This window comes from Panthera onca, chromosome D4 (genome assembly GCF_046562875.1).
Source record: "Panthera onca isolate mPanOnc1 chromosome D4, mPanOnc1 haplotype 2, whole genome shotgun sequence".
Taxonomy (NCBI): domain Eukaryota; kingdom Metazoa; phylum Chordata; class Mammalia; order Carnivora; family Felidae; genus Panthera; species Panthera onca.
Window position 1 is genome coordinate 59,057,673 of NC_138351.1, and position 22,697 is coordinate 59,080,369.

Sequence of the window (22,697 nt, forward strand, 5' to 3'; positions counted from 1 at the left end):
AGGGCAGCTGAAAGCCCAGGAGGAACTGACCCAGCACAGCACCGGCCCATCTGGTACTTGGAGCTGTGTAGGCCCAGTCAGAGGGCCCCAGAGACCCAGGTATGACCAGAGAGGACAGCTGATGGCAATGGGACTGCTGGCTGCATGTTGAAGCATATAGCCTTGTAGATTCTCACTCCTGAAGAGGAAAGCACAGGAAGAAGAAAGCGGAGAGGAAGGACAGAAAGAGGATAATAGAAGCACATCGCGCACTGTGCTTCTCTTTGGCAAACCAAATGCTTATTGAAATTAAGATAAGCTTGACAGACTTTTGTTAGCAGTTTTGGGGCCTATCTGAGAATATCTTGCCTTGAGAGACTTCTATTAGAACTGACTCCACAACTAATAATGTAGTCTCTGTCACTTAACTCAAAAGTCCCTCCTGGACCCGCACAGTGAAGCGTTAAGGAAATGAAATCTTTTTTTTTTTTTTTAACATATACAGCAAAGTTTGATTTGTTGAGAACATTTCTTCAACTGACAAGTTACAAGCCATGTCTGAGAGGCCCACTGGGAACTTTCAAATTTTGAGCAGCAGTTTCTAATCACTGACGATCATTAGCATTTTAGTGAATAGATTTTTGATAAGAAAAATCTTTGCTCTGTGGGTAGAAAAAAAAAAAACCTGACATTTGATAATGCAAACAGAGTAGCAATTTTAATTAGGCCTGCAGTCCTTCTTGGTGTGGCAAACATTGCACAAGATCCAGATGTTTTCCATCTTACAGGATGTGAACTTAAGGCTGTGTCAAGCCACTGGTGCCGGGCGCTTTGCTGATTGGATCTCCAGGGTGAACATAATAACCACTATTTACTGAGCACTTACTACATGCCAGATTCTCTGCTGTTTCATATGCATGATCTCAATTGGTTCTCAAATCTATCTGATGAGATAACTTATTATTTTCATTCCCATTTTACAGGTGAGAAAACTAAAGACCAGAAAGGTTCACTAACCCAAAGTCACCCAGCTCATTATTGGTGGAGATACTAACCAAAGTCTGTGTGACTTCAGAATCTCCATGTTTACCCACTAAGCCATGCCTCCTCTCAGAGTCATGTGACCTCTCCCAGCCTCAATCTGCTAGTCTGTGGGATGGGGGTGTGATCAGTCATATTTCCTTCACTGGACTCTGGCAGAACTCTGAGGAAGGGATGGCTGTACTTAGAACATTTTTTCCTCTCAGGGAACTAGAACCTAACACTTTGTTTTTTCCATTGATCCTAGCCTTACCTTTTGGGGTCACCCAGAAGAACCCCGATTCTCTTTCCTGGTGATATTCAGAAATTTGTAATCGGCTCTTGCTGGGCCATTGGATAGATAGATGTTTAGCTTTTCAAGAAACCACAGAACACTTTTCAAAAGGAGCTGTACCATATTACACTCCAAACTGCAATGTGTATGAGTTAGAGCTGCTGTATATCCTCTCCAGCATCTGGTGTTTTAGCCATTCTAGGTGTGCAGTGCTATCTCACTGCAGTTGTGATTTGCATTTTCCCAATGACTAATGATGTTAAAAGACTTTCCATGTATTTCTTAGTCACTTGTATATCTTCTTTTGTGAAGTGTGTTTTCAGACTTTGTCTTTTGTTCATTTTTTTAAAAATTGTGCTGCTTGTCTTTATTATTGAGTTGTAGGGGTTTATGTATTCTGGGTACAAATCTTTTGTCAGATAAATATGTTGTGGATATCTTCTCTCATTTTATGGTTTACCTATTTCTTTTTTTTTTTTCTTTTATTTTTTTTAGAAATAGAGAGCAGCACAAGTAGGGGAGAGGGGCAGAGGGAGAGAGAGAATCTTAAGCAGGCTCCATGCCCAGTGGCCCCTCACAGAGCCTGATGTGGGGCTCGATCTTACAACTGTGAGATCATGACCTGAGCCGAGATCAAGAGTTAGACACTTAAGCACCGACTGAGCCACCCAGGAGCCCCCATGTATTTATTTTCTGAATGGTGGTTTTTAATGAGCAGATGTTTTAATTTTAATCACATCAATTTTCTCACATTTTTCCCCTATGATTTAGACTCTGTGTACTTTCTAAGAAATCATTAGGTTACAAAGATATGCTTTCTGCTTTCAGTTTTACTTTTAGGTCTATAATCCATCTTAAGTTTATTTTTGTGTACGGTGTGACACAAGGTCAGAGTTCTTTTTTTTCATATGGATATTCATTTGTCCCAGCACCATTTGTCAAAGACTTTTTCCTTTCCTCATTTAATTGTTTTGGCATCTTTGTTAAAAATCAAATGACAATAAATGTACGGACCTATCTCTGAACCTTCTATTCTGTTCCATGGATTTGTGTGTCTATCCTTTCACCAAAACCATACAGTTTTGATATTTTTAGCTTTATAGTAAATCTTAAAATCTGGTAGGTTAAGTCTTCTTATTTTGTAATTCATTTTCAAGGTTGTTTTGTCTATTATTGGTCCTTTGTCTTTCTGAATGTTAAAATCATCTTGAGTGGGCTTACAATGGATCTTTCAATCAATTTGAGGAAAATTGACATTATGATAATATTGAGTCTTACAATCCATGATTTTTTCATTCAATTTTTAATTTACTCAATTTATTTAGGTCTTTTTGATTCCTTTTGGTATTATTTTATAGTTTCACTATAGAATAATTTCACATCTTTTGTTAAATTTTTCCCTAAGTGTTTGATGCTTCTGAATGGTATTATAAATGGTATTTATTTTTAGTATAATTTTCTGATTGTTCATTTCTAATATATAGGTGTGCAGTTGATTTTTATATCAATTTTATATATTGTTACATCTTAAATTCACTTATTAGTTCTAGTAGTTTTCCTTCTTTCTTTGTAGGTTCCTTAGGATCTCCTATGTACACAGTCATGTCATCAACAAATAGAGACACATTTAGTTCTTTCTTTGCACTCTATATGCCTTTTATTTATTTTTCTTGTCTTATTGCATTAGCTAAACATTTTCCCTTTAATGCATCTTAAGAAAATCTTGATTTTGGTAAAAGTCAATCTTTGCACAGGTCTCAGTGTTTTTTGCCTTCATAAAAAAAAATCACAAATAATCAGTTGCAAAAATCTCTTCTACTCACAGGGGTAGTATTTTTCCAGACTTAAGAGCAAACTCAAGAACTTGGCTGTCCTTTTTCTTCTTGACATGGGATGAAATTTAACTTGCATAGTAGTTTTTAGAGCTGTTTGCCGAATGTTCCTAGTCTTTCCACTTTCTGGACACAAGATAGCACTGCACTTCTTTGGTAGCTCATGGTTAGGTGGAGCTGTGTGACTGGTTTCAGCCAATATGTGAGTGCTGAAATGATATGTGTCATTTCTGCACCAGGGCATTGAACTACTAATCCAAGAGTCTCCAGAGCTCTCTTCTTCCTCTAGCACATTAACAAGTGATGTTTGAGATGGAAGCCACTCCATCTGCCTAGATCTCTGAATGCCTACAATGAGCGGAGTGTCCCCAGTCCTCCCCCTCTCCCGTTCCCTCCACTACCACTGACCCACAATGGACATATGGCTTAAGGTAGAAATAAAATTTTATTGTTTTGAGGAACTGAGACTTTTTTTTGTTGTTATAGTAGCATTACCTAGCCTATCCTGACTGATACAACTTGCATGAAGTTTTAAAGAGAGATGACTAAGCAAAATGATAGGTGGAGGCAATGTAAGAAAACACATTGTTTTAGTTTTCTTTCAGTGAGACAAAGGACATATACTTCCAGAGAAACCAGCAGTGAGCCAAAGCCCAGAATCTTATGTGAGTTTTGAATACAACCAGATCCCCAGTGCCCAGCACATAGTGTACATTCAAAAGAGGTACTTGCTTGCATTCAATTAAGCCAGAGTTCTCCCTTCAGCTTGTGCTTGGAAAAGTAGAAGCATGGCATTTTCCTTCACTTTCCTGCACTACTTTCTTGCCTGCAAATGGGAATGGCAAAAACAACTTGTCCGCGAGAATTGTTGGGAAAAATTGTGCTGATTACAAAATGCTTTGCAAAATGTAAAATCCTATCTAAGTGGCAATTTTCTCCATTGCTCTGCCAATTGTAATAAATAAATATTGTTTTTAAAGCTGGCTCCTGGCTTGCTTTCCAGTGACCATCCCATCAAACACTCTAACATGCCTAGGGTTATTGTCCACTCTGGATTTGCATGTGTGTGCATGGCATTTGTGTAATGCTGTTTACAGAGGAGTTGAGTAAGCCCATCTTGTAGCAATAAAACTTGAGAACAATGTCATACTCCATTGGAGAGGTGATGGGTCAGAAAAACTCGCTCAGGACAACTGTGCTATATGCTCCCCAAGGGCACAGGAGCTTGTTTCAAGTCATTTCTGTAGCTCCAGTGTACCTGGATTAGGGGATGTCCTCTGTGGTTATTAAAATTTTTCAGTTCTTTGCCCAGCTTGGATTGAGACCCTAGGTTCCTGGTTCATATTATAGCACCATGGGCAGAGTTCTAGAACTCCCATAAACTATGTAACTGCTGACCACATGGTAGGACCATGTTCACTGACCACCTACTATTGACCACATGCTAGGAACCATGAGGGATGTAAAGATTGCTGACATAGTCTCTGATCTCAATGAGCTTCCAGTTAGTAAGGGGCTAAGGGAGACATTCATTCATCCATTCATTCGTTCACCTGTGCAGTCATTGATCCTACTAATACTAATTCCATAATATTGACTGATATTCCAGGTACCATTCTAGCTACAAAACAGAGTCTCAGCTCTCATAGGAGCATATATTCTAATAGGGGGATATAGACATTTATCAAATAATTACAGTAACAGATACTTTATTCTAAGCTGTGATAAGCACTGTTGAAGAAGACTTTAGAGTGCTGTAAGGACAAGAAAACAAGAGGAATAGACTTTGTCAGGGAGAATCAGCCAAGAAAGACTTCTCTGAGTAAGTGACCTTTGAGTTGAGATCTACAGGATGAATTAAGAGTTGCCCAGTCTGGGTGTTGGTGGGGGGAGGGAAAAGCCAGGCAAAAAAACCACTACATTTAGTACAAGACAGACTATATGATGAGCTACAAAAGAGGGAGAGAGATAACATGCTAGAGGAGGTCCCAGAACAAGTTTAATTATTACTAGGGGAATGAAAAAGGCTGCCTACAAGAGGTGGTGCTTGGGCTGGGCCTGGAATGACAGGAAGGACTTTTGCAGGTGGAAGGAGAAAGTACAAGCAAAGACCCAGAAATACAAAGAGTAGAGGGTGAAAAATCTAGGACAGATTGTGAAGAGTCTTTAATGCAGACTAAGGAGTCTGGTCCTTACCAACTGTTGGTGGTGGAGAGTCACTGAAGGTGTCAGAACAGGACAGTGATGTAATCAGAGCAATTGAGTGAGAGAGACTTCTTTGTCTCCCTGGAGACAACTTTGTCTGTAACCCAAAAGGATCTCAGAGCCCCTGGCCTCTCTGGAGCCCAGATACCCCCTTGGGGTTCCAGTGGTCAGCTCTCTCTCTGCCCACAAGGAGAAACCTCAAGGTCCTGAGGATACAGTGCAGGAGAGGCATGGAGTGGGGGACATAGGGTCCTAAAGCTAGGACCTTCTTCCCTAGTGGCAACAGAATGTATTTATGAGCACTGTTTCCAAAGTGACTCAGAGCAGAGAGCTGTGTGTGTGCCAACCATTGTGTGAAACAGGCTGACATGAGAAAGGGCCTTGTATTAGTTTTAGGACTCTTTTATGTGCAAGAGAAAGAATCCCAATTCAATCTAAAACAAAGACTAAACAGAAGTAATTGAGCCATGGAACTGGGTAACTTCAGGGGATTGCCCTGGTTTCAAGTACAGCTGAATCCAGGGATTAAACCAAGTCATCAGGATTCTCTCTCTCTCCATCTCTTGGGTTTGTTTCCATCTGTCTTTGCAGTTGGACTTCCTTTATGCAGGTGAAGAAAAGAGCTGTTGAAAGTCCTAGTCTTACACTCCAGCAGACAGAGGGAGTTTCTATGTCAGTACGTAAGTCCCAGGGAAGCACTCTGATTGGCCCTGATGAGTCACATGTGCATTTCTTGGACCAGTCACTGGTGCCACAGAGAGGAGGTACTATGGTTGGTACCGTCCTGAGATTGACTGGCAACCCCAGCCAAATCACGTACAATGGAGGAGAGCACAGCCCCAGTGAAAGCAAAGCTGAGCTAACAAAAATAACCCAGAGCCATTATGGTTCTTTCCTCCGGTTGTCCACTGTAGAGCAAATCATAGGAGAGTATATTCATCCTAGAAATCTGGGAGGCTGAATCATTTAAGGAGAGCATAATACTAATTATATATATTTAAATGAGATTTTGAAGACAGGTATAGTAAATAGTTTCCATATGACAAGATTAATTAAAGTTGTGGAGTTATTTTTTTTTTAATGTTTATTTATTTTTGAGAGAGAGAGAGAGAGAGAGAGAGAGAGAGAGAGAGAGAACATGAGCAGGGAGGGTCAGAGAGAGGGAGACAGAATCCCAAGCAGGCTCCATGCTGTCAGTGCAGAGCCTGATGCTGGGCTTGAACTCACAGCGCAGAGCCTGATGCCAGGCTCATATCCATGAATGCTGAGATCATGGCCTGAGCTGAAATCAAGAGCTGGACGCCCAACTGACTGAATCGCCCAGGCGCCCCTGTGGAGTTGTTTTCAGTAGGGTTTCAGTTGCTCCTACAAGGGGTTTTGATGCAAAGGGTTTGATGGTGCTGTTATTTTGGGGGAGGAGCCTCAGAGGGAGTTCAGGTGACCTGGGCTCTGCCTCTGGGCCTGCGCACAGCTCACTTTGTGATTTTAGACAAGTCCTTTCCTCTCCCTGGACCTCAGTTTGCCCAGTTTTACAATGAGAGCCATGGTGTCTGCTGGCATATCTCATGGATCTACCACAAAGCCATGGATCTATCATAAAGCCCACTCCTGTACTATCCGCTCTCTCTTAGTTAAATCACATTGCAGGAGAGACCTGTTGGTCCCACAAGCACAGGATGCCCCAACAAGGAGCACATGAATTCTGCCCCTGCCAGCTTCTATCTGAAGACTTAGAGAGGCTTGTGCTGGGATTAAGACTGAACCAAAGTTCAGTATTCCTGAAGTGCCGGGCCCTGGTCCTGGCCCCGCTGACAGGGGCTCACAAAGAGGGCATTTACCCAACTATGACTTCTAAGAAGCAGATACACAGAGTCATAGAGACTCTGGGCTAGAAGTTCCCACGAGGTCCCTGAGCCAAGACTGCTGTCCTATGCTGGAGGCTCCTCCCCAGTAGCCAGGAGAGTGCTCCTCCGTTGCTGCTGCACACCTCCCATGACATGGGCACACTTCCATCTAGACCCCTCTGAAGTCCAATCTGCCCTGAAGCTTGCTACAAGTCTCAGTGGCAGAGGAGAGTATCCCAGTCACAGATTTGGGGGACAAAAAGCTCAGGATGTCCGGAGCACTGAGCAAGTACGTGGCAGGAGTAGGAGACGAGGGGCAAGAGAAGGCAGGCCTTGAAGACTAAAAAGGAAGCTGAATTCTGCCTCGAGGGCAAGGGGATACCTCTGGAGGACATTAGGTGAGAGAGGAAGTTGACCCTTCGGAAAGGCCTCTAAATTGTGGTTTGGAAGACATTGGGGCCAAGCTGGTGCCTAAACCCAAGAGAGATGATGGATGTCCACACTATGGAGTTGATAGAAGACCCGAAGGCTGACTACGTGGCATTTGGTGACCCAGTAGTCATAGGATGGCGCCCAAACCAGAGGACAGAAGCTGAGATACCATTGGCTGGGATGGAAACCCAGGGAGGCAGCTTTGAAGAAGGACTAAGTTCATTAGTAGACACAGGGCGTGTGAAATTCCTGGCTGGCCATCTGGAGGTTTCAGGGATCGTAGTGGAGGTTGGAGGTTCAGACCAACTTCTCAGATCCCAGAAGACCCCTGGAGGCCTCAGCAATGCCTTACCTACCCCGGATATCTGATAGAAAGATGGAGTCCAGTTCTAGCTGAGGGCCATCATTTCTGAACAGGGATTTCAGTGCCTTTCTTCCTTTGGGAAGGGTCTTGATCACAGAGTCCTGAAGGGCTCCTGACTCTCTGGGATCAAGGAGATCCTGCAGTTTCCCTTCCTCATGACTGCTCCAGGCCAGCTTGGAAGGTGGGTGGAGGTTGCGGGGGAAGGAGGGCAGGCAGGTGTGCAGGTGTGCAGGCTGCCCAGGGTGGAGGGACAGGGCTTGCACCAGTACAACCTGTGAGTGTGCGTTCCTGTTTTATTAAGCATTCCTGGTGAAGTATTTCTCATCTGCAAGGGGCCACACCAGAGGATCTTAGCACTCACCTCTGCTTAAAAATGGAGACTAGTTCCTTGAGTCTGAATTTAAAGAAACTTCCTGTCAAAGCCATTTAAAAGGCTGAGGAACTGCTGAGAGGGGAGAAGATTGGATCAGAAGCCTGTAAAAATGAGTTTAAATAAAAGAAAAAAAGGAAACAAAATGAGTATACAAGCAGTATGTATTTGTGAAATAGAAAGTGCAATGTGTATTGAAGAAAAGGAGAGTGTCCTTCCTGGCCTCCCTACTTTCCTTTAGGTGGTTGCTGGGGTGGGGGGGCGCTGGGTTCCCCACCTTTGGTCCTGGAGGTTTGGCCCAGTGGGGTAGGGAGGGAGGCTGGGGGGCAGGCAGGGTTGGGAAGGCCACACCTCCTGGTGGGTGGCATGAGCCCTGGATCTGTAGCCTGTGACGTCAGGCTCTGGCTGGACTGCCCCTCTCTGGCCTTGGCTGCTTCCTCCGGAAAATGGGGCGAGGTGCCCGTGGGGCCTCCAGCCAGGGGGCTGAGCTGATGATGGGCATGAGGGAAGGGATCAGGGAGCTGGCTGGAAGCTGGTAATTAATAAATGAAATGCCCTGGGACTGCTGCCGAGCCGCCTCAGATGACATATCTGTCGCGGGCTCGGCAAACCATTAAATGACCATTTTCTGACAGAACGACTTCCCCGCTTGCCAGGACATATTTTCTCTTCTTGCCCTCTTTTCTCCTCCGCTCCCCTCCCCCATTTCTCCCTCACCCTGGACTCTGCCCTCCCTGCTGTGCCACTGTCCTGGATGCCTCTCTTTCTGTCTCCGCACGTGTCTCTGGCTATCTCTCCATCTCTCTGCCTCTCCCTATATATGTGTGTCTCTGTGTGTCTGTCCTCCCCTAGTCTCTCAGTGTCTCTATCTCCCTCTATCTCTGTGTGTCTCTGTCTCTCCCCTACCGTCCCCCCCCCGCCCCCCCCCCCATCTCTTCTCTTTGTGGCTGCCTCTCTCTTTCTCAGGTCTCTGGCCTTCTCTTCTCCCAGGCTGCTCTCTCTCTCCCCCACCTCCCCTCTCTCTGCTTCTCCCCGTCTGTATAAGGTTTAACTACCCCCCCACCCCCCCTTGTCTGGCTCAGCCTACCCCCTCCCTGCCTCCCCCCTCCCCGGCTGCCTGACGGCTCCAGTTCATTTCTGCCTGTTTAATTGGGCCCCGGATGAGTTTGGTCGACAGGGCCATTCATCATGTGGCCGCGGCTGGCGGCGGAGCCCGGGGGAGCGGGGCTGACAGCTCCGCCAGGCTGGGATGCGGCCTGCGTCGGGAAGTTCACATATTTGGGCATTAGTGCAGCTATTAGTTTAACAAGCTTCGTTTATCCTTGTCACTACCACTTCAGCTTCCCATGTAATCATTTGAAATGTAGATTACAGCCAGACAAATGGGACAGCGCAAGACGCGCAGGGTGGAGGGAGTGACACGCAGCTCGTTAGGGCCGCCTTCCCAGCCCCATCCCTTTCCAGGCAAGTCTTTGATTAGCTTAATATTCACATGATTTCAGTGGGAAGCGCCAGTCACCTGTGCCAAGCCCCCAGTGCTGGGCCGAGGTGCCCAGGGTGTACCTAGGTGAGGGTCCAGGTCCTGCCAGGATGGGGTTCCTCTGGTTCAAAGACTACCCACGCTGCAAGGAAACGTGGTGGCCAGGGCCTCAGAGTCTGCCCTCCCAAAGTGGTCTTCCAGGATGAGGTGGCTTCCAGACCCAGGCTGTGCCCTCCAGCTCTGATTTTGGCATCGTAGGCTATTGTCTTCTTGTGTGACCTAAACAAGGTCTGTCCTTCTCTGGGCCTTGTGTCCCCATCTGGAAAGTGAGGGTTCCAGATTGGATTGGGTGGGCCTGCTTTTCTCCATTCTCCTGCCAAGACCCCTCACCTTGGTTCTTTTGAACCCAGTTTCCAGTCATTTCTGTTCTTTACTCAGTAGATTTAGGGCTCCTTTCAAAATGTAAACCTGGCTCTGTCTGTGTCCTGCTCCGAAGGCCCTCATGGCCCTCAGAATGAAGGCTGAACCCCTTCCGAGGTCTTGGAGCGAAGGTGGGGAAAAGGGAGGCTTCGGTATCTCCTACTGCCCGCCCTCCAGCTTGACCTCCTCTGTTTATGCACTTCAGTTCCCTGCAGGCCTGGAAGTTGTCAAATGCCCTGAGCCCTCTCTCAGCTGTGGGGTTTTGTGCATGCTGTTTTCTCTGCCAGAAATACCATTCTCCCTGTGCCCCCTTCCCCAACCCCTTTTCTCAATCCTCTTTCTTATCCTTCTCATTCTTAGTTTAGATGTTCCTTCCTCCAGGAAATCTTGTCCCCCGCCCCGGGGTCCTTCTGCCCAGTGCCTGCCCTATGTGCGTCTCAGAGCCCTACCTACAATAGCACTTAGCACGTGCAAACTGTCTGCTTGTGTCCCCCACTGGACTGTGAATTCCATGAGGGCAGGGCCTGCCTAGCACAGGACCTGGCCCTGGAAGCTGAAAGAGTAGGTGGACCACCAGCAGCGCTGTGCCTGAGCAGCCTTGGACAGAGAGGCCCTCACACACCAACATTCCTCGTGCGGCAAGTTCATTATGCCTAGGCTCCTTCTTCCTGACCCCCTGTCCCCCATCCTGCTGACACTGCCCACCTCCCTCCACCCGCACGCACAGCTCCAGAAGAGTCAGAGTCTGGTTCCCTGGGAGGACCTCCTGAATCAGTCAGGGTCCAGGAGAAAATGGTTGGCCCTCTCAAAGAGTTCAACCGAGGAGAGTTTACTGACGGGACTCTGCAGAGCTGTGAGCCGAGCTAGGGAAACCAGTATGGAATAGTGAGGCATCGGTGGGGAGCCATCACACTTTAAGGCCTGAAGGGCAAGGGCGAGGGAGTATTGTTGCCAGAACCTGGAGAAAGCAGGAGCCGCGGGACAGGGGCTGTAAGAAGATGTAAACTTTATAAAGCAGTCACCATAGAGTTGGGGTGAGGCAAGGAACGACCAGGGGTAAATCTTCTGACTCCTCACTCTTCTCTGCCTCTACTGTCTGTCTGGTGCCTCCCAGAGGGCCAGGGGACTCTGAAAGCTGTGGTCCACGGAGATTAACCTCCTGGGATACAGAGCAGGGAAGAGAATAAAAGAGGGGGATGACCTGGTAGAGGTGGGGGTATGGGACAGATAGAGAATACCCCGCATACCCCCCAACATTGCCACAGGCCAGCCCCTCTGCAGAGAGGCCAGAAGGGCCCTAAGCAGACTCGCCTCTGGAGAAAGTGGAGATATCCTCTACAGAGGGCTCCACAGGGCATGGACATGAGTGCCAGCTGCCTTTTACATCATCCCTTCACTGGGACATCTCCCTGCTCAACCCAGCCAGGCCAGGGCAGTCCTAAACGGTTTCTTTTTTCACCTCTCCCCCTGCTGAGCAGCTCGTCTCTGTTTTCTTCCTGACACCTTCTGAATAATGACACCAGACCTTGAAGCCAACGAGTCGTGAATCAAAGTGGCTTCTCGATATCATAAAAGAGATGTTCTAAACCCCAAACATAAAGATCGTTTTATCTTTATTAATAGTTTAATGCATCTGAGAAAGCTATTTGACATTTTTTACACCTCCAACTCTTTCCTTCATGCATTGCTGGTCAGATTACACCAGGGTTCAGCCACTTAAATCCACTTAATAACTGACTAAATTCTACACTGAATTTACATTGAGCTACAAGCTGATTCGCAGATATAGGGGAAATTTCTAGCAAAAACAAATAAACAAACAAAAAACCCTACACCAATGTCCTGACTCCAAAGTTGTAAATCTGCTTTAATAATGAAAAAGGAATTAAAGTATTGGGATTGATGTCACATTTAATAGTACTTCCTGATGAAGACTCTGCAACACAAAGTGAAGAAATGTATCTCAATTAATAACTGGGAGTATTTTCTTCATCTATTTAATTAAATTATTGCACTTGCAAACACATAATGTGGAATTAATTAAAAACACATAGAATTTGGGAAATGGAGACTAATTCAACTCCTCCCAGTTGCTGTCAGGCCCAGTACACATCAGTGCATGACACTGAGAGGAGAAAGGTTTGGTTACTAATGACATCTGAATTGGAATAACATCTAATTAATTGGCTAATTGTTTCTATCATACACACCGCCGCCACCATGCCATTGCCACATCACAAAAACGTATCCAAACACATATGACTACACTTAATATATACATGTACACACACTGGAGCCCAGCACACACCTACAAACATACAACCCCACATGCTGGGCACTTACATGCAAATATTCTCTCATAGGAGATACACATGTGTAAATTTATATATCACACACAAATACTCCCAAGTAAAGGTTAGTGGAGAAGAGAGAAAAACCTATTCTCTGCTTCTCCCCACCTTCCCAGAAAGGAAAAAAAAAAATGTAACTGTCAGAAATGTGATAGGACTGTCGAAGACATATAGAAAAAGCTCAAACAAACCATGTAAGTTGTGAAACATAAATCCCAATTCTATTTGTTCTGCGACATTGTATAAACCACACATTTTTCAATAAGATAGAAAATTAAAATCCTCACCAGGTTCAGAATTGCTTGGGGAAGTTAGATAGAAAGCCTACTGTCCTGGCAAAAGGAGAAGCAACTGTTGGCTGGTCAAGTACTGAAGGATGCTTCAGGACCACGGACAGCAGGGCCTCCCTTCCTCCTCATTTTAGAGCCGCTATAAATGTGTTCACACACCCAGGGCTGTGATTGGCCAGACATTCCAAAGGCATAGTCTCTACTTAAAAGATTACTCAATTCCTTGATTCCTTCAATTTCTGGGGAGTCCTTGAGCATCTCTAATCTACACATAGCTCCTGGGGTGTGCCTTCTACTCCCCCAAATCTGTAGTCTGTCCTTTCCTGCCCCTCCCCCACCCCACTGAAGTTCACTTGATTCATTTAAATGTTTTAGTTCCAAATGGCTTAACATCTTCCTCACAAGGAATTCTCCCCAATGACTATCAAATATTAAGTAAAGCCAGTTAACCCCACACCCTAGAGAATTGTATAATGTTACTATATTCTGTTCAGAGAAGTTTTATTTATCACATTTGGTTTCCCTTTCCCTAAGCCAATTTGTTACTCATGAAGAAATGTTTCAAGACTTCTTGAAAAGCTCATTGTTTTTAGTGTGTTTTCTGTGGAATGTCCCCAAGCCATTTGAAGACTAAATAATGACATCCTTTGGTTCGTTCTCATCCAAACATCATTCTTCCTCAAACAAGCTTCCTTGATCAGGCAGACAGGCTTCTCTTTGCAGGAGCCTCACTCCCCCCTCCCCATGGTTTGTCCCTCATGGACCTCCAAGCCACTATTTTTAATAGTTTCCCCCAGACACTTTCTGTTGACAAGCAGTCTGCTGCCATGGCAGCCTGACCCTTCTTTGGCTTAGGGGTAATTTTCAATGACAGGTACCTCATTGTAGCCAGAGTTCTACAGTTTCATTCTTCACTTTCTTCCCAGCCCTTGGGTTGGTGCCAGTGTTGATTGAGATCTAGCTCATTGCCTAAGCAGGATCAAGTGCCTGGGGGCTTCAGCCCTTTTGTGGGATGGAGATTACCACAGGTAAGGCCAGACCCAGAGATCCCTCAGTCTCTTTGATCTCTCATCTTTGACTCTGAGTCCTTGTGGTCAATGCTTGGTCCCTTGCCTTTGATTCATTTAGAATCACAGACTCATTGTCACTTTGAGATGGAAGGGCTGGAGAGCATGTCATTAAACCTTATGTCCTCCACCCCATTGTGCATATGGAGAGCCTGAGCCCCAGGTAAGGACCTTCTGACAGGGGTGTGAGAAGATAGGACAGGAAGATGCCATTTCTCTCAGTGGGGGTAGAGGGGGTGTCCCAGCCAGTCCCTCTTGAGTTTCTGAAGCAGAAACTCTGGGTCCCCTACCATCTTCATACAAGTCTGCCCTATCTCCCATCTTCCTTCAATTTAATTCAGTGAATGCTTATTCAGTATGGACTAGTTGAATAAAAAGGAAGGAATCTCTTCTCTGAACCAGGCAGTGTGCTACAGGCAATGGAGACAAGGTGGTGTGGCAAAAACTTCTGCTTATGTTCCAATCCACTCTCTCCTCTTCCCATAGCAATAGAATTTGTAGCTGGATAAATAGGGCCACTCAGAATAAAGATCACATTCTCCAGTTTCCCTTGCAGCTAGATATGGTCATGTGATTTAGTTGTGGCCAATGGGATATAGGCAGAAGTGTCAGGTACCAGCTTCCTGGAACCTTACTTAAGAGACAGCTGGTTCTCTTTTGTCTCCTTTATCCTGATCCCTGCAATCCTGATGCTGCCATCTTGGACCTTGGGGCTGAGGAACTAAAAGGAGGTCTCTGTGGGCCTCCTGCTGCCAAGTTGCCTTATCAGCCCTGATCACCAGCCTCCAGACTCCATATGTGACAGAGGGTAATCTTCTGCTTGTTTAAAACACTGTTATTCTGGGTTTTTCAGTCATTCATAGCTGATGTATTCTAATATGGGTAGTAAAATAAATACTTAAGGGTTTTTAATTTTTTTCTATTCTTTCTAGCTTTGCCAAGAAAACATTGGGCTCTTTCAAAAGGAAATTTTATTCCTGGGGGCTCAGTCAGTTAAGCGTCCGACTTTGGCTCAGGTCATGATCTCACAGTTCGTGAGTTCGAGCCCTGCATCAGGCTCTGTGCTGAGAGCTCAGAGCCTGGAGCCTGCTTCAGATTCTGTGTCTCCCTCTCTCTCTCTCTGTCCCTCCCCTGCTTGCACTCTCTCTCTCTCTCTCTCTCTCTCTCTCTCAGAAATAAGAAAACATTAAAAAAATTTAAAGGAAATTTTATTAAGAAACTAGATTCTCTAAAAATATTTTAAATAAAGTGATGTGGGGGCGCCTGGCTGGCTCAGTTAGTTGAGCATCTAACTCTTGATTTTGGCTCTGATCATGATCCCATGGTTGTGGGATCAAACCCCACATCAGGCTCCATGCTCAGCATGGAGTCTGATTAAGATTCTCTCTCTCCCACTCCCTCTGCCCAACTCATTCTCTCTCACTAAAAATAAAGGCAAAATTTTTAAAAAGAGATGTGTATATACATATGATGTCTATATATGCATAAATTATCTCTGGAAGAATAAAAAGAGACTGTAGTCATGGGAAAGAACTGGGGGCTTCAGAGGTGGGAATGAGACTTACTGCCTACTTTTTTGCTCTGGATTTTTTCACACAAGTATGTGTTATCTTTTTTTAGTGCTAAGACCTAAAAATGAATGAAATACCATTTTATACCTTGGAGGCCCCCAGTCCAGTCACTCTCAGAGGAACCTTTTCAATGTTGCCAAATGGACATCCATTCAGCTCCTCTTTCAGCCCACCTCCTCCCGGGACAGCTTAATCTCTCTGTGGAAAATGAGGAAAACGACAAACACGCCAACCTCCGAACCTGTTTGCACATCTGGGGAAGATAGAGGCCCTTCTTCCAGGGCTGTGGCAGCTACACCTGGTGAGCTGACACATCCTAACTGCTCAGCAAAGGTGATGATGACTGTTACCACATCCTGTGCCTGCTTGTCATTCCTGGGTGTCCCACAGCACCTCACAGACACCACTTGCTCGTGCAACCATTGTCCTGATATGGTTTGCCTCCTCACTACCAGAGGGGGAGCTCCATGAGGGCAGGGTTCATATTTCATTCATCTCTGTCCCCAGCCGCGGTGCCCAGACCAGACCCTGGCATGGAGCAGAAATCAAGGAGCATTTATTGGCTGGAGGAAGGAGAAAACAACGGGCAGTTCATTTTAAAAATGTAGACCCTGATGGTTCCCGGAAATTCCAGTTGATTCATGGTTTTTGACTGGAATTGTAGTTTTCCCTGGATTCAACATTCAGCTGAACCCAAGGAGTGCCAAGGTGAGGCATGTTAGGATAAGGGAACCCTGGAACTCTGCCCAGAGGTATCACCCAGGGAGTACTTTTCTTAAGAGGAGTAACAAAATCCTCTTGGTGTCTCCATGAGGACTTCACTGTCTGTGGCTGGACCAGGGCACTGACCACTCACAAACTCAGCCCACAGCCAGAGTGCAATGACTCTCAGAGACTCTGCTCTGGGATCACAGAGCTTGGCTTCTTATCTTGACCCCACTGTTCACCAGCTGTGTGAGCTGGGGCAAGATATCTGAGCTCTCCAGGCTTAGTTTCCTCACCTGTAAAAGTGAGGATCCTAACAATTGTACTTATCTCATAGGGTTAATGTAAGGATTTTAATGAGATAATGCATGTGAAATCCATTTATTAAGGAGTCACAGTTCTTTGAGGTATGAACATGGTTTAACTTTCCCCCCAGCTGCTCCAGCTGTGCTCTATGGAACTATCCCCTCCCCCACCTTTTCTGGTAGGGGAGCAGTCTCTTTACTGACATCTTAGGCATATTTTAGAACTTTCTAGTAAGTTCGTTATTAGAACAGTTTCATTCCGGAATTTATCACTCAGTCCTGTTCTTTTTGGAACTTTAGTCTCAAACGTAACTCAATACTGATATTCTACCCTCATCCTCCCAAGTAGACAGCATCTTTATTTAGCTCCCATAACCTGCAGAGAAACTGTATTAGTTTTCTATTGTTGCATAACAACCCCAAACTCAGTGGCTTAAAACAACATAAATATATCATCTCACAGTTTCTGTGGGTCAGGAGTTTGGTCCTTCCCTTGAAGCCTCACCAGACTGAACTCAAATATTGTCTGGGGCTGCAATCTCATTTAAGGCTTGGGATCCTCTTCCAAGTTCACTGATTATTGACAGAATTTGGTTCCTTGTGGTTATACAACTGATGCCCTCAGCTCCTAGAGGCTGCCCACCGTTCCCTGCCACATGGCCCTCTCCACAACATGACACTCTGCTTCTTCAAGGCCAAAAGTAGGGCATCTGCTTCTCTGACATCTAGATACTCTTAAAGAAATCACCTGCTTATGTCAGGCCCACCAGGGTAATCTCCCCTTTGATTAACTTAAAGTCCACTGATTAGGGACTTTAATAACATCTGTAGACTCTCCTCACCTTTACCATAATTTGGAAAGCCTGTGTGCCTCCCCTCCCTGACTCCTGGATGTGGGAGATCTGACTCTGCTTCTTCTCCTTCCTCCAGCCCCACCAAAGGTGGTCATCACACACCACATGACACAGCCTCCAGCTGACAGCCTTCAGATGTCCCCTCACCAGGGAGAGGCCCTTTGGGGCAGGGTTCCAGTAAGGCGTTGTAAAGGTGACAAGTAACTATAGTGCCCCCACAACCCATAAGGCTTACCCATATTTTTGTCTGGTTTCCTTTCCCCTTCTTCAGTAAACACAGGCACAGGTCACCAAATCTTCAGGCCATACAAGGAGTGAAATTCCAGTCTTCGTTTCTTGAAAATGCATCCAAACTTCCAAGGGATGCTCTTAAAGCCACTTTCCCTTGGCTTTGGAGATAGGAAGCAGCAGTTCTGCCCCAGGACACCTGAACCTGCATTTTGCCCAAGCTGGCCACCTGTTTCTGTCTCAGTCTTCTTATATTTGTACTGGAGGGATGAAGGTAGGAGGATGTTACTGATAGTCATTCTTTAAATTGTCATCTCTCAGGTAGCACTGTAGAAGGTGACTGGACCCAACTGGTAGAGGCTCCAAGAACTTTGGGTTTCAACTTTGGGTCTTGGCTGTGCAATGTGGGGACAACAGGAAAAATTCTACTAAGTGTCAGCACCTGATAAACAGTGCTTAATAAGTGCTAATGGGTATTATTGATCAGAGCTCAACTCGAAGAGTCTTGCATTGAGAAACAGGGCGGACCAGGAGTCAGAGTGGACCAGGAGCAAAGCTGCAGATGACAAGCGGTGGGACTCCTTCAGTACCTGCAGGCCAGGAATACACTTGTTCTCCAAACCTGGTGTCAGTTGGAGTTCAGGCGAGGGTAGGGCAAAGGTGAGGAGCGGAGAGGGCAGGACATATTCATGCCATCCTTTTGCTTCAGGCTGTTCGTCCTTCACTGCCTCAGAGGTGGCAGGAAAGAGCTGAGTGAAGCTGAGATTGAAATGCTCTGGAATTCGTGGCGTCATGAAGATACAGCCTGGCTAACTATCCCCAGACCCATTTCCTTTTTTTCTTCAGCACACAGGTAGACTACATTTCTCAGCCTCTCTTGCAGTTGGGTCAGGCCGCAAGACAGAGTTGTGGCCGATAACATGTGAGTGAAGATGTCTCCCATTTCCAGCCCTGCCTGTGGAAATCTTCCAAGGCATGATACTCCAGATGCTTATCTTTTTTGCAGCCTTGATGCAGACAAACAACTTTGGAGGCTACACATAAAGAGGGCAGAGCCAAAAGATACAAGGGACCTCGATCCCTGAGTCACTTTGTGGAAGGCTGCCTCCCTACCAGGAACACCCACATTTAACCGTCAGGTGAGTGAAAGGTGTATGGTTTTGTGTGGAGACACTTCAGTTATAGGGTATGTTTGTTGCATCAGCTGGCACTGCCTTATCGGACACACGAGTTCACAGAGCAAATGAGAAAATTAGCCTGCATCCACACTGTCCACACTGTAAGAATTTCTACGAGTTTCAGGAATGTATCTGCCATGCTCTACAAAGTATGCACAATGTTTTAATTCCACTTCACAGAAAGGTTTTCTTTCCAAACCCTCTTCAGGGGCCTTCCCTATTAAAAAGTCCCATTTATAGAAACTACTACTTAGCATTTTTGGAACTTGTTATCCTATTCAGCAGAGTCTAAGTCAGGAGGCTTTGAACTCGGACAATTACTGCTCTTGATTAACAACAAGAACTGATGAGTTGGCCTTTCCAGTGTGCTAAGCAAACTCAGCCAAGCAGAAAATATCACTGAAGGGGAAACAATGGGAAGTGATTTTCTTGGTTACATTATGAGCCGTCGTGATATTTACACATGTTTGTGGATAATGTGGGAAACTCTGCTGCTTGCGTGCCCTTGCAGATGACACTGTTGGGCTTGAAACACCATGTTTCCCACTTGATCTGGGCTGCAGATGTCATCCTGCAGGCAGCCAGCCTAGTGGAAAAACCACAGACCTGGGAGTGGGCAGGTGTGGGTGCAGGATGCCTGAACCGTGTCTTTGGAGCACCTGTTCCTCCAGGTGTCCCTGGGGCCAGCACCCAGGCCTGGAGCCTCATATTGTCAGACAGCCCAGTGGCAGCATAAGTGTCCATTTCTTTATACCTTTGACACAACTGGGTATTTTAATTTTTTTTAATGTTTATTTTTGAGAGAGACAGACAGACAGAATGTGAGTGGGGGAGGAGCAGAGAGAGGGAGACACAGAATCCAAAGCGGGCTCCAGGCTCTGAGCTGTCAGCACAGAGCCTGATGCGGGGCTCGAACCCGTCAACTGACAGATCATGACCTGAGCCGAAGTCAGACGCCCAACCTACTGAGCCACCCAGGCACCCCAGCAGAACTGGGTATTTTAAAAGAGATCTTTGTGAAGTTGAGTCATGTTGCTTTTAATCCCAGATTGCACATTTACTTATATTTAATATGTCTGCATTTGTGAGTGATCTATGTAAGTCCTTTATCCATTTCTCCTTTGGGGATAGTAGTAGTCTTCATATCATTGCATACAAAATTTTCATTTATTAAGGGCATTGCACCTCTTCATGTTACTTAGGTTTATTTTTCCAAGTTATTTGTCCTTTTTTTGTTCATTTTTTGTGCATTTAAAGTTAAAAAAATTAAGTAGCCAAAATTCTATTTTTTCCATCTTTTTAAGCTCCCAAAGTCACATTTCATAAGGAAGTTTGAGATATATTCATCTATAAACCCTACTAGATTTATTTTAAATATTTAAAACGTAACTGGTTAGGGACCCCTGGCTGGCTCAGTCAGTAGGGTATGCGACTCTTGATCTCAGAGTCGTGAGTTTCAAGTCTATTTAAAGAAAAAAAAAAGTAACCTTCAATCCACCAGGGGCTTATTTGAGTGGAAGATGTGAAGTAAAGATCTTCCTAGGGCTTCACTAGGTTCCTTGATAGTTCATTTCTGCATTCTACCTTTGTCTCAGTCTGCTCCAAGTCCTATAACAAAAATACCACAGATTATGTGGCTTAAACAACAAACATTTATTTCTTGCAGTGTGGGAGGCTGGGGATCCAAGATCAAGGCATCAGCAGATTTGTATGTGTGAGGGCCTCTTTCCTATGTCCATAAATGGTGGGAGGGATGAGGGAACTCTCCAGGGTCTCTTTAAAAGAGCACTAATCCCATTCATGAGGGCTCCACCCTCATGACCTAATGACCTCCAAAAGTTCTCTTCTACTAATACCATCATACTGGGGATTAAGTTTCAATATAGGAATTTTGCCTGGACACAAACGTTCAGTCTGCAGCAACCCTCCTCCTGAGTTTGGTAGTGAGCCTGGCTCAAAGAAGCTTCCGCCTAGAGTTTTACCTTTGGATGTAAAAATCTGGCTTCCTTACAAGTGAGGAAAGAGGTTGGCAAACTCACACTGGTCATTTAGAAAAAAAATTTTGCACAGCACATGTATTCCTCACATCTTCAAAATAAATGTTATGAGATTTATACCCATTGTGCAGAAGAAAAAAACCAAGGCTCCTAGAAGTGAGGAGACTGCTCATACCAGCAAACTGACTCCCAAGATCTAGAGCTGAGAGCCAGCCCAGGCACTTAGGAGCCTTTATCCTTCTGCCTTTTTCACAGCCCTGATGCAGCCTGATCCCTCCACGGATCACCTCTTTACCCAGCACCTAGCATGGTGGGAGTTTAGAGAACGAATGGGCCTAAGGCTTAAGTCTCACATGGCAGATCAGCCATCCCCCTCTCCTCCTCTTTGTGATGGTCACTGAGGCTGCTGAAGGCTGCCTGAGCGTACTCAAGGTTGGCATTTCCACCCTCCTAACTGGAGGCCTCGCCGTGGCCTCCTTTCTGCCGTCAGGTGGGGACTGCACGTGCCCGGGTTACTGCATATACTGGTGTCCCATAACTGAGGAGGGCAGGCTTGAGGCCCCTCTGTCCCAGGGGAGCCAGGAACGAGGGCCGTGGCATCAGAGACAGAGGGGCCTGCTCTGCCTCACCAAAGGGTCCAAGTTTCAGTTCCAAAATGCTGCCACTTGTCTTTGAAGCTCGAGCCCCTATGCCTCGAGCGCTGGGAAGAAAGGAGCTGGGCCAGTGCTCCGCTGCACCAGCATCCTTCTCTCTCCCTCAGGAATCACCTTCGTCACCATCCATTGCCAAAATGAATGGAAGCCGCACAGCCGGCTTTATTAAATATGAATGAGTCACAGCCCACGGCCCCCACGCGGTCACTCACCCACTCCATCTCTGGCAATTACCGCGTCGCACACACTGTGCCAAGGGGCGCCGCGGTCCCTGCCTGCCCTTGCAGACTGACACTGCCCAGCAGGGGCAGGGCTCAGGTCTGCAGCTGCCCCTGATGGAAAGCCACTCCTGGGCTCCTATGCAGTCCAAATGCTCCGCTCTGAAGCTATAGGGACAGGGCACCTTCCGCAGAAGGATCGTGGACGCTTGGGCTCTGAGGTCTGGCGGGGGATAGCCTGTGACTTTGGAGCCCAAGGTCTCCTGGCAGGACGGACTCCTAAGCTCTGTCTGCATGTCAAGGGTGTGTGGGTAACAGATATTTTAGATTTCAGGCAATTTTAAGATCCAGCCTGGATCAAGGTTAAGAGCATGTGTGCAAGGGCACACGGTCACCGAGCACACATGCAGTGTGTGTTCACGTTCCCCGCACAGGAGCCCAGTAGATTGTGAGTTTCATGTCACTGGGGTCCTTGTTAACCCCGTTCGCTGCTGTGTCCTCGGTGTTTGTTGAATGAATAAATGAGGCAGGTGTTACCGACCATTTTGGAGCTACTGAAGTTGAGTTACGGAACTCACCAAGGTTCCACGGCTGTGGAATATCAGAGCTAGGTGTCAAATCCGGGGTTGGGCTCCACCCTGCCAAGTGGCTGGCGGCTTGCCTGGGAACCCCTGCCCTGCCCAGGCCATGGTCCGATGCCTCAACACAGCACTCTAGTTGCATAGGTTTGTTTGACCCTGGTTTCATCAGGAGAGCCAGTAAAGTTCCCCACAGCCCATGTGGCTTCGTCAAAGGTTAAAAACAAATGCAAGTTGTACAAAGTTGGAAAAACAAATGAGATACAATTCTTTTCCTGAACTTAAAAAATTACTTTTATTTTAGGAACCAATAAAATTATGGCAAATATTTACAAATAATTATCTCACATAAAGGTTACATAAAATCAATCCTTCACAAGTAACAGTCACTCATGAAAAGACACACAGATATTGAAACTACGCCAATCTTATTGCAAGTTTCTCCAACTAATCTAAAAGAA

The 22,697-nt window shown here is 45.9% G+C and overlaps 1 long non-coding RNA gene across 3 annotated transcripts in view; it reads left to right on the top strand.

The window, feature by feature from the left end:
- Positions 1-22,439, top strand: part of LOC132663206 (uncharacterized) — an 82,575-nt gene extending 60,136 nt beyond the window's left edge. The window contains exons 4-5 of one of the 3 annotated variants that reach the window (XR_009602977.3): positions 15,570-16,228; positions 17,656-22,439. This is a non-coding gene — a long non-coding RNA (uncharacterized LOC132663206). Of the gene's footprint in view, positions 1-15,569 lie in introns of all 3 variants that reach the window. The other 2 variants (XR_014135964.1, XR_009602976.3) reach the window with 2 other exon arrangements.
- The last annotated feature ends 258 nt before the right edge of the window (positions 22,440-22,697 follow it).